Source organism: Lipotes vexillifer, unplaced genomic scaffold (genome assembly GCF_000442215.2).
Source record: "Lipotes vexillifer unplaced genomic scaffold, Lipotes_vexillifer_v1.1 scaffold1503, whole genome shotgun sequence".
NCBI lineage: Eukaryota > Metazoa > Chordata > Mammalia > Artiodactyla > Lipotidae > Lipotes > Lipotes vexillifer.
This window is the reverse complement of record NW_006772915.1, coordinates 1,190,385-1,201,113: the sequence shown is the minus strand read 5'-3', so window position 1 is coordinate 1,201,113 and position 10,729 is coordinate 1,190,385. Positions and strand designations below refer to the sequence as shown.

The 10,729-nt window shown below is 40.9% G+C and overlaps 1 non-coding gene across 1 annotated transcript; it reads right to left on the bottom strand.

The window, feature by feature from the left end:
• Nucleotides 1–10,038: 10,038 nt before the first annotated feature.
• On the bottom strand, nucleotides 10,039–10,111 carry TRNAE-UUC (transfer RNA glutamic acid (anticodon UUC)). Its single transcript has one exon. It is a non-coding gene; the product is annotated as a tRNA-Glu (tRNA).
• Between the last annotated feature and the right edge of the window lie 618 nt (nucleotides 10,112–10,729).

The following is a 10,729-nucleotide window of genomic DNA, read 5'->3' as shown; positions in this document are numbered from 1 at the left end:
TGGAAATGTGAAGTGATACAACCAGTATGGAGAACAGTATGGAGGTTCCTTAATAAACTAAAGATAGAACTACCATGACACCCAGCAATCCCACTACTGGGCATATACCCTGAGAACACCATAATTCAAAAAGAGTCAGGTACCACAATGTTCACTGAAGCTCTATTTACAATAGCCAGGACATGGAAGCAACCTAAGTGTCCATCGACAGATGAATGGATAAAGAAGATGTGGCACATATATACAATGGAATATTACTCAGCCATAAAAAGAAACGTAAGTGAGTTATCTGTAGTGAGGTGGATGGACCTAGAGTCTGTCATACAGAGTGAAGTAAGTCAGAAAGAGAAAAACAAATACCATATGCTAACACATATATATGGATTCTAAAAAATAAAATGGTTCTGAAGAACCTAGGTGCAGGACAAGAATAAAATGCAGACCTAGAGAATGGATTTGAGGACACGAGAAAGGGGAAGGGTAAGCTGGGAGAAAGTGAGACAGCGTGTACATGTATACACTACCAAATGTAAAATAGATAGCTAGTGGGAAGCAGCCGCATAGCACAGGGAGTTCAGCTTGTTGCTTTGTGACCACCTAGAGAGGTGGGATAGGGAGGGTGGGAGGGAGGGAGACGCAAGAGGGAGGAGATATGGGGACATATGTATATGTATAGGTGATTCGCTTTGTTATAAAGCAGAAACTAACACACCATTGTAAAGCAATTATACTCCAATAAAGATGTTTTAAAAATAGTATAAATAAATCAAAATAGAATTCTCAAACTTTTCTGAGTAACGCCAGAAAACAAAAGGATCAAACAGAATACTAATAACAAAATGGCAGACTTAAGCCTTAACATATCTATAATTACTTTTAATGGAAAGTTATTCCAGTTTCCAAAAGGAAGAAAGTGGATTCTGATCAGCTTTGTGATAATCCTGAGCAAAATCTTTATAATGAAATAATTACATGTCAACTCAATGGGACCAGAGAATGAGGAATTAGATGGGGTGTGGTGGCATAATATATTTTATGAAATCCTTTGGACAGGTATCAGGTTAGTAATTATTAGTAAGTGTTAATTTTGGTCATATAAAAGTACACAGTGGTGGGGCTTCCCTGGTGGTGCAGTGGTTGGGAGTCCGCCTGCCGATGCGGGGGACGCGGGTTCGTGCCCTGGTCTGGGAGGATCCCGCATGCCGTGGAGCGACTGGGCCCGTGAACCATGGCTGCTGAGCCTGCGCGTCCGGTGCCTGTGCTCCGCAACGGGCGAGGCCACAGCAGTGAGTGGCCCGCGGACCGCAAAAAAAAAAAAAAAAAAAAAAGTACATAGTGGTAATTGATTAGTTATATAATTCACTAACTCTAAAGTGCTTTACATACTTAACACCTATATAGGTACATTAGTAACTAATATTTATAAACATTTAAAACATATAAATTTTCCACTTTCCATACATTTTCCTTTTTTGAGCCTCATATCAAGTCTATAAACTAGGTATTATAAGCTACAAATGAAATTTGAAGAAATCAAGTGTAAGATTGACTTGCATAAGGTCATGCTGCCCGCACGTGACAGTGCTGAAATCTCAGCCCAGGTATTCTGTCCCCAAATGCCATCATTTTTCTACTGTATCATACAGGTCCCCCAGGAGTTCCAAGGAACACAGTAGCTCTCAGCACTCCTCACAAGACTCCCAAGACATGATAAACTCAGGGTTGTCACGTTTATGGTGTTATAAACAATAACCTCACAGGTGTGACTAGGTCTTTCAATCTTGGAAAGGCATTTCCTTAGCATCCTAAGTTCAATGGTGGGCTTTTCACTAGTTCTTAAAAGGAAATGTTTTGAAAGTTTAATAGATCTTTATTGAGCATCCATTATATGTAAGTAACTGTGCAGAACACTGTGTGGATCAACAGAGTTTCTTTCCCCCACAAGGTACTGGAAGAGATGAATAAAGGCTTAGGTGACTGTAGTAGTATCAGTCAGAATTCAGTCAGGGAAGTGGAGTCACCATGGGTGCTATGGGATAAAGGACTTGTTACAGGACGCACACCTTCATGATTGTGGAGATGTTGAGGGAAATGAAGGTGTGGAAAAGGAAGCTGGAGGATCAGAGGAAAAGGCGCTAACAAGTCTGCCTGAAGCCCTGGTGTGGGTAAAAAGTCAGAACAGGAAGGGAAATGTTGGGGCCAGAGAAGGGAAATCTTGTGGAGAGGTATTCGGGAGCCTCCTGGAGAGCCACAACCTCTGTAGATCCACCACTAAGTGTCTGATGGTGAGCCTGGGATCCCCGCCAGTCAGCGGGGTAAGCCATCAGGAAGAAGAGATGATGTAGAGCAGTGGAGAGCAAGGAAGAACTGGGACCTGCTCATCACTCTGGTCACCTCAGCATCATTCCAGTCCCTGTATTTAACCAGGTGAGGACATCCAGAGAATAATAGCAGCTGCTTTCCTTCTACCTCCCAAATATGTCTCTCTTTTGGCCAACTCAAACTTGAGACAAAACGAGGAAGAAGATTCTGGGAAAGGTAGGTCTCGATGTAACTATGTTGACAATAAAAATCCAGTACGATGAGTTAGACCAAAAGGGTATCAGAGCTGGGGTACAAATACCTTATAATAGGAGGAGGGAGGCACAAAAGAGGCACTGGCTCAGGAGCCAGAGGTTCAGGAAACCTCTCTGCCTCCATATTTCTTGCCTCTCCTCTTTTCTCAAATACTTGGCTCTAGTGGGAATGATGCTGCACCCTTGTCACAGCATTTACTGTGTGATCTTGGGGAAGTTACTTAACCTCTGTGAGACTCCATTTCCTCATCTGTAAATGGAGAATAATGAAACATATCTCAATGAACCATGAAAATCCCATGAGAAATTACAAGCAAAAGCTCCTGGTACACAGCAGATGCTTGAAAAGTTGTGTCCACCTTCTCTCCCACTTTGCTCTTCTGCACTAGCTTTTCTGCTTCAGAGGTTTATATTCAATCTTGGAGCACGTGTCAACTCCGGTTCTACAAATGACCCTGATGCTACGTAGACTCTTGCTAAATGCTCGAATAATTCTTAAATACATCATGCATTCTGAATTTCCTTTTTGAATCATGGAAAGTATATTTTAAAGTCTTCCAACTCTTCATTTCTAAAGTGGTACCTAAAATGTATTAAGCCCTTAGATGGTGCCAAGGTCTGCAGAATGTGTATGCTTATAAAAAGGTAAGAACCTAATGTTTCATTCCAGGTGTCCTTGTCAAGTGGTGATTTCCCCCATTTCTTTTCACACGACCCCTTTGTTCTTCATTGAGACCCTTGCATTTGTTACACTGAGCTCTTGGGAAGTCTCCTCCACCAAGTCCTGAGCTATTCAAGATGTCTGGCCAAAAGCCTTGCAAGTGTAGGTGCATGTAATTAGGATCAGGTGGGCTGTCCTCTTTATTCACCCTTCTTTCCATCTGTTTAGTTCCTTGCTGACAAGCAATTCATCTATCATGCTGAGTAATTGATTCCAGATTAAAGAAGTTTTCTCTTGCATCTCCCCAACCACAAGCAGAAATGCTCTCTCCCTGCCTCTCTCTCCGTATATATGTATATAGCCCATGTTATATTTTGTCCACTGTACCCCTTTGGGATAAATCAACTGCAATCAAAAATAGGATTGTTTAAAAAATGGGAATGGGAAATGTGGGGAGAGGAGAGTGCATGATGGGAAATATTAGCGCATATGCAGCGGACCATTTGGAGAATATTGCCCAACACCACTCAGCCAAGTCGAAGGGAATTGATGAAGGGATTCCAACTGGCCAGATTTCTCCTGTAATCCATACAAATTCAAAATGACACTTTATGTATGAGCAGAGAAATCCACAAATCAGAGCAAAAGATGGATCTGCAAGTGCAGTTTTTTGTGGCTGCAGCATTAATGCTCTCAGTGTGCATGCTGTCAGAGCGATTGTGCAATGTGGGTTTGTTGTGGTGGAAGAAATAAAATGCACAAAGTACTTGGAAGAAGAGGTTGAGCCAGGAGAGCTTCCCAAAGCCCTTACCCCACATTTCTCCACATTAGTGTAGCAGATGTTTCAGAGAATTACATAAAACAACAAATGTAATAATAATTTAAAATAATGTCACTATGTAACTCTAAGGCTTTTTTTTTTTTTTTTTTTTGCGGTACGCGGGCCTCTCACTGCTGTGGCCTCTCCCGTTGCGGAGCACGGGCTCCGGACGCGCAGGCTCAGCGGCCATGGCTCACGGGCCCAGCCGCTCCGCGGCATGTGGGATCTTCCCGGACTGGGGCACGAACCCGTGTCCCCTGCATCAGCAGGCGGACTCTCAACCACTGCGCCACCAGGGAAGCCCCTAAGGCATTTTTTATTACACAGGATGATATAAATTATTTACTCATTATTTAAATTATTTTTCATTCATTAGTCCTAACTAAAGTGGAAAATGTCAACATCAAGTAGCGTTTATTTAAGCACTATCTTTTTTGTATCTATTCGTTATTAACCTAAAGTCTAGTTGAATAGATCCTTCTAAGAAAATACAATCTAAGCTGAACCCAATATTGTATACAAACATATAATTAGCACAAATAACTATACAAATAGCTATGATTGCACAAATAATGAAATATTTGCAGTTTTTTTTTTCAATTTTAACACTATATTCTAAACTAAAGCAACCTGCCAGGTGCTTGCCTTAGCCCATACCCCCCCCCCCCAAAACACACACACACACCTTATTTGCATCAATCCCTCAGCTCAAATCTTACATGAAGAACTATCACAAAGATGGGTTGGTGAAGAGCAACTTGGCTCCCCGGCCCTGCCATATTATGCTGACTTTTTTTTTAAAAAGCACCTCTAATTAATGTGCTAAGTACAGGATAAGCATTAGCAAAATAGAGCAAATTTAGGTTTCCCTTGATGTTTTATTGGCCAAAATCAGTAAGTAAATTATTTCTCAGGACTGCTTCTCTTATGGCCCTGTACCTTTATATTTCATTTCCACATTATTAAACAGGTGTGCAACTGCCATATTGCCTCCAAACTGTTGGCCAATTGCCCATTTTCTGCCTTCTACATTACTCAGAATTAGATATGGCTGGTCTCACAATTGAAGCGAAATCATTTCTAGAAGCCCCTCAAAAGTGCTTGCTGGAAAAAAAAAAAAAAAAAAGTCCTTGCTGATGAACAAGAAGGGTTCCAAATACAGAGTCCAATATTGCAGTTGGATAATTATGCATTTCTTGCTCCACAACATTCACCAGCGTTGTCTTGAAAAAAAAATCACATCATGAAACCTTTTACTTTGATATTCCTTGAGAGTTTTAAGAAAGGGTTTAAGGTATTCAGCACGCAAAGCTCTTATTGACCTGAATCTTCCTATGACACCTATCTCGGCTTTCCTTATTCTCACCTGCACACCCTAACCTGTGGCCCTATTCACTTAAATGTATTGTTATTACCTGAATCCTCATCTATTTGCTTATGTCTGGAACACTTCCCCTCTACTTGGTCTCTTGGAGAATACCCACCCATCTTTTAAGGCTCTAGATAGTGTGCCCTGGTCCTGATAGAGATTGGAATAAGTATCCCCACATTCAGCACCATCTTCTTTCATAATTCTATTTACACGTTAGAACCACCTGGGGTTTTTCTTGTTTGTTTGTTTTGTTTTTTTCACTTATCTGTCTGCCTCACTGACTGAGAAATTCCAAAGACCAAGACCTTTGTCATTAATTTTAGTATTACCAATTTCTGCCCTGTGCCTGGTACACAGCAAATACTCAATACATATTAATGGGTGTACAGATGGATGGATGAGTGGATGGATGGATGGATGGATGATAGAAAAGTTACAATTTCCTAGCCAGTTACCACTTGCTTCTTGTAGTAAAGTGGCATTGTCTTGCAATGTGCTGTGATGAAATTAAGGTCTGTCCATACCCTCCGTTCCCCTCTACTCATCCTGGAGCTGTTAGATTTAATTAGAAGGCATGAAAAATTTGAGACCCCAAAATAAAAATCAAAGCAGCAATCTCCTCAATAGTAAAAATGTTGTTTCTGTTGATTGTACTCTTGTAAGAAGCAGCAAAAACCATTCATGATTTAAAATTCAAAGTATGGGGCTTCCCTGGTGGCGCAGTGGTTGGGGTCCGCCTGCCGATGGACGGGACGCGTGTTCGTGCCCCGGGCGTGGAGGATCCCGCATGCGGCGGAGCGGCTGGGCCCGTGGGCCATGGCCGCTGAGCCTGCGCGTCTGGAGCCTGTGCTCCGCAGCGGGAGAGGCCACAGCGGTGAGAGGCCCGCGTACCGCCAAAAAAAAAAAAAATTCAAACTATGTTGTATACATTTTTAAATGCTTTTTCAATGCTGTTTTTACTTCCTATCTCTGCTCATTTGTACTTACGTGATGAAGATAAAAATTTGTTATCATTGAGCATCTTCCTTGAAAAAGAACGCCTGGCATCTCTACAGCCCTTTCTCTTTGACAGAAGGACTTACTCTATGGGAAAATATATCAATGTACAAGCCACCTTCACTTTTAGAAGAAATCAAAATATTCCTTTGTCATCCAAAGAACGATTTCATTACAGTTAGTATTTCAGTAGCTAAACCAATGAGAATCTTTATTTTTAAAATGCGAGTCAAACAATGCTAAGGCTGGAAGTTACATAAACGTTTAGTCCAGTGCTTAAGGCCTTAATTCACTTTCCATCCCTTCCAAACTATTTGACATCTCTAAGCCTTAGTGTCCTCCTCTAAGGAACTGGAAATAAGAAAAATAACTGATTTATAGGATGCTTTTGAAACTGAATGAGACAGTATGTATGAATATAGAGTATGTTTTGGTCATTCCTGGCACAGAGCAATCATTTACTAAATTCTAATAGTTATAAAGGGGGGGAATTCTACCTTCATGATACAGGCAAGGAACTCTGAGGTCATGAGATATGACGTGAATTACTCAAGTTTACAATGGAATTTATCTTTAGTTTCCCATAATTATCTCTAGCATAGATGGTACTTATTTATGAGCCTACAGATTTTTTTTCTTTATATATATATTTTTTTTATTGGAGTATAATTGCTTTACAATGGCGTGTTAGTTTCTGCTTTATAACAAAGTGAATCAGTTATACATATACATATGTTCCCATATCTTGTCCCTCTTGCGTCTCCCTCCCGCCCAACCTCCCTATCCCACCCCTCTAGGTGGTCACAAAGCACCGAGCTGATCTCCCTGTGCTATGTGGCTGCTTCCCACTAGCTATTGAAGCAAAACAACAACCAAAAACAATGGTAGTGTTACTAAAGCTGAGGACTGGGTGAGTTGGAAACCAATTTTCGGCCTTATCAGAACCAGTTTGGATTCAAAGCCCTATCAAACATAACAAAAATATCATACAGAAAAAGTGGTATTAGAAACCACTTTCCAAATCCTCAATCAGTGCACAGCTTATAACAGTTCTTCTATACAGTCAGAGAAGGAAAGAAAAAAAGAAAGGCAAATATGAAATTTCAGAGGACAGGTTCGTAAATCCCCAAACTTAAATGGGGATATTGTCAGGTTCTGATGCCCTTTCTTCCTCTGACCTCAGCTCAGCCAGTAATACCCTCTCTGGCTTCTTCACAAGTACTTATTACAAGAATCTATACTTTTTCAGTCCAGAGTCTTCACAGGTCAGCAAAATTGGAGCCTTAATGGTTTTCTTATAAGCTTTCCCACACTCTTTGCCTTGGCTCAAACCTCAATATAGTATCATTTATCATAAGTTAACTATTTGACCTTCAGATTTAAACCAGGACCTGGCAATGCAGCCAGCTACAATGGTGAGGAGAGTTGAGAACCTAGCTTTTCTTTTAAAAAGGCTCATTTCCAGTGGTGCTTAAGTTTCTTTCTAAGCAGAGACAGAAATTGGTTTTAATTTTATTGGCATTAGATATCTTCTCCAGAACAATAAATAGATTGGCTAAATTTCTGTAGCTGTGTTGTGTCCACTTAACATTTTTAAAAAGAGGCTTACCCATTTTCCAGATGCCTGATCAGGATATAGGGATCTGATCCCAGAATTAACACAGCCTTTATAATGGGCTCTTCCTCAGAAGAGGAAATAAGGAATGAATGAGGTAACCTGAAAGTCCTGGAGAAGGATCTACATCCATCTCCCCATCAAAGGGAGTGGGAGTGTGGCAAGAATGGAGCCTAGCTGAGGATGGAGCCAGCACTGGTGATACCCTAGGCGCCAGGAAGGAACAGAGCAACTTTTTACTAAACAGCATGTACTGCTCTGGCAGAGCAACCAAATCCCAGGGCTGGAGATTCTGATGTTTGGGTATATATATGTTTAATATAGCAATAATGTTTCAAATAACAGAAACTTCAAAAGCCTCATGATCTTGTTCTGGCAGCTCAAAGTAGAGATCTTTGCTAAATAACCCTTCCCACTGACTGCCTCATTCCCTCCTATGAGCGTCCTGATTGGCTGAGAAGGGCGCTGAAAGAGCAGAAAGAGTCATAGTAATTGCTTCCTCAAAGGTTATTGTGGAAATCCAATCAGATGCTGAGTATCAGAGTACCTGGCCCAGGGTAACTATGTAACTCTTCCCTTCCTTGCAAAGAGATCATGGTACATCTTCTGCTGTTTTAACATAAGATAAAGTCCAAAAGTTATATTTCAGGAGGTTCCTAAGGATAAAATTAATACATAGCAAACTCCAAAAACAATGTTGCATTTTAGACATTTTTAACTCCACCCCTACCTGCTTTCAAAGAAATAGCTCTTATGTATCCACCTTCAAGGGTACTGAATATGCATAACCTAGATGTCAGTGAGTATCTTAATTTTTTTCCTTCCCATAATATTGCCACATTTACCAGGACATTCACACACCCACAAAAAAATTAAGCTAAAAAATAGAAGTCACAATTAAACTAAATGAAGATAAAAGGAAGCATCATGTTAATGAAAACCTAATTTACATACTGTTCTGTATGGCATTCAGATTAATAGGAGAACAATGGATATAATAGGAAAATTATACAAGGATTGAATTTCACATGGATCATTTGCTATTCTTCTACCTGTGCTGTGAGCAAGTCATGTTGCATTAGATCAAATCCTGATTTTATTCCATTGCCGAATATCCAATTGTCACATCTTCACCTTTTGCCTCTTCATCACAGGGATGTAATCACAGGATGAACCCCTGAGAGCTTGTGTTCAATGGCCCATGTGTGCCTATTTCACCATCTGCCATTGTTACAAGACACTCTGGTTAATAAGCAGATAATGAGATATGCAAATTGCATGTACCTGGTGAGGAAGGAAAAGTGTGCCTTTCCACCTTTGCATAAATACTAGCTGACTTCTTTGTGACCATGGAAGCATCCCCATTGAGGTGATTTATGGAGTGTTCTATCCCTTTCCTTTCAGGAAATGTAGGTAATGAAACTGTTTTCTTGCAATTTACAGAACTTAGAGTATGGGCAACACAGGAAGGTCTGAGGACAGGGAAACTTTTTCAAATGGGTTCATTAAACCATAAAATAAAATGAGCCCCACATTGCAAAATGTATCAATCAGCCCCAGAAAAGTTATAAAATATGACATCAAAGTCTGAACAACCTCAAGGATGCTCACAAGAGGTCAAATTGATACGGAAACTCACCAGATGCAGAACTATGGTGATTCGGCCCTGGTACCAAAGAGAGGAAGAAGTGCTTTAGTCAATTTTAAACATTAGGAGTTACTTGAGGTTCTGTATTAGCCCTCTCTGGGACAATGTTCCACTGGACATAGCATCACAATCAACCAGCCCATCAACTCACTGCTCTGAAACAGAAGAAAGAGCAAGGGGGTTTGTAGAGAAAAGGTGTGGCTTTGATGGGTGACCTATGACATGTCTCTGGCTTCAGTTTTCTCATCTATAAATGGAAATAACTGTACAGGCTTTTCATAGGATCACTTAAGTTTCCTTTTATTTGGGGGCGGGGGGGCGGCGCACAGAGAGGCTTGTGTGGATCTTATTTCCCCGACCAGGGATTGAACCTGGGCCTTCAGCAGTGAAAGTGCAGAGTCCTAGCCACTGGACCACCAAGGAATTCCCTGTTTCTTTCTTTTTTTTTTTTTTAAAGAAGATGTTGGGGGTAGGAGTTTATTAATTAATTAATTTATTTTTGGTTGTGTTGGGTCTTCGTTTCTGTGTGAGGGCTTTCTCTAGTTGTGGCGAGCGGGGGCCACTCTTCATCGTGGTGCGCGGGCCTCTCACTGTGGCGGCCTCTCCCGTTGCAGAGCACAGGCTCCAGACGCGCAGGCTCAGTAGTTGTGGCTCACGGGCCCAGCTGCTCCGCAGCATGTGGGATCCTCCCAGACCAGGGCTCGAACATGTGTCCCCTGCATTAGCAGGCAGACTCCCAACCACTGCGCCACCAGGGAAGACCCAAGTTTCTTTTTTTAATTGAAGTATAGTTGATTTACAATGTTGTGTTAATTACTGCTGTGCAACAAAGTGACTCAGTTATACATATATATATGCTTTTTCATATTCTTTTCCATTATGGTTTATCACAGGAGATTGAATATCGTTCTTGTTGAATATCGTTCCTGTTGAATATCTATTCAAACAGATTGAATATCTGTTTCTGTTTTATAGATGGGTTCATTGGTGTCGTATTTTAGATTCCACATATAAGTGATATCATATGGTATTTGTCTTTCT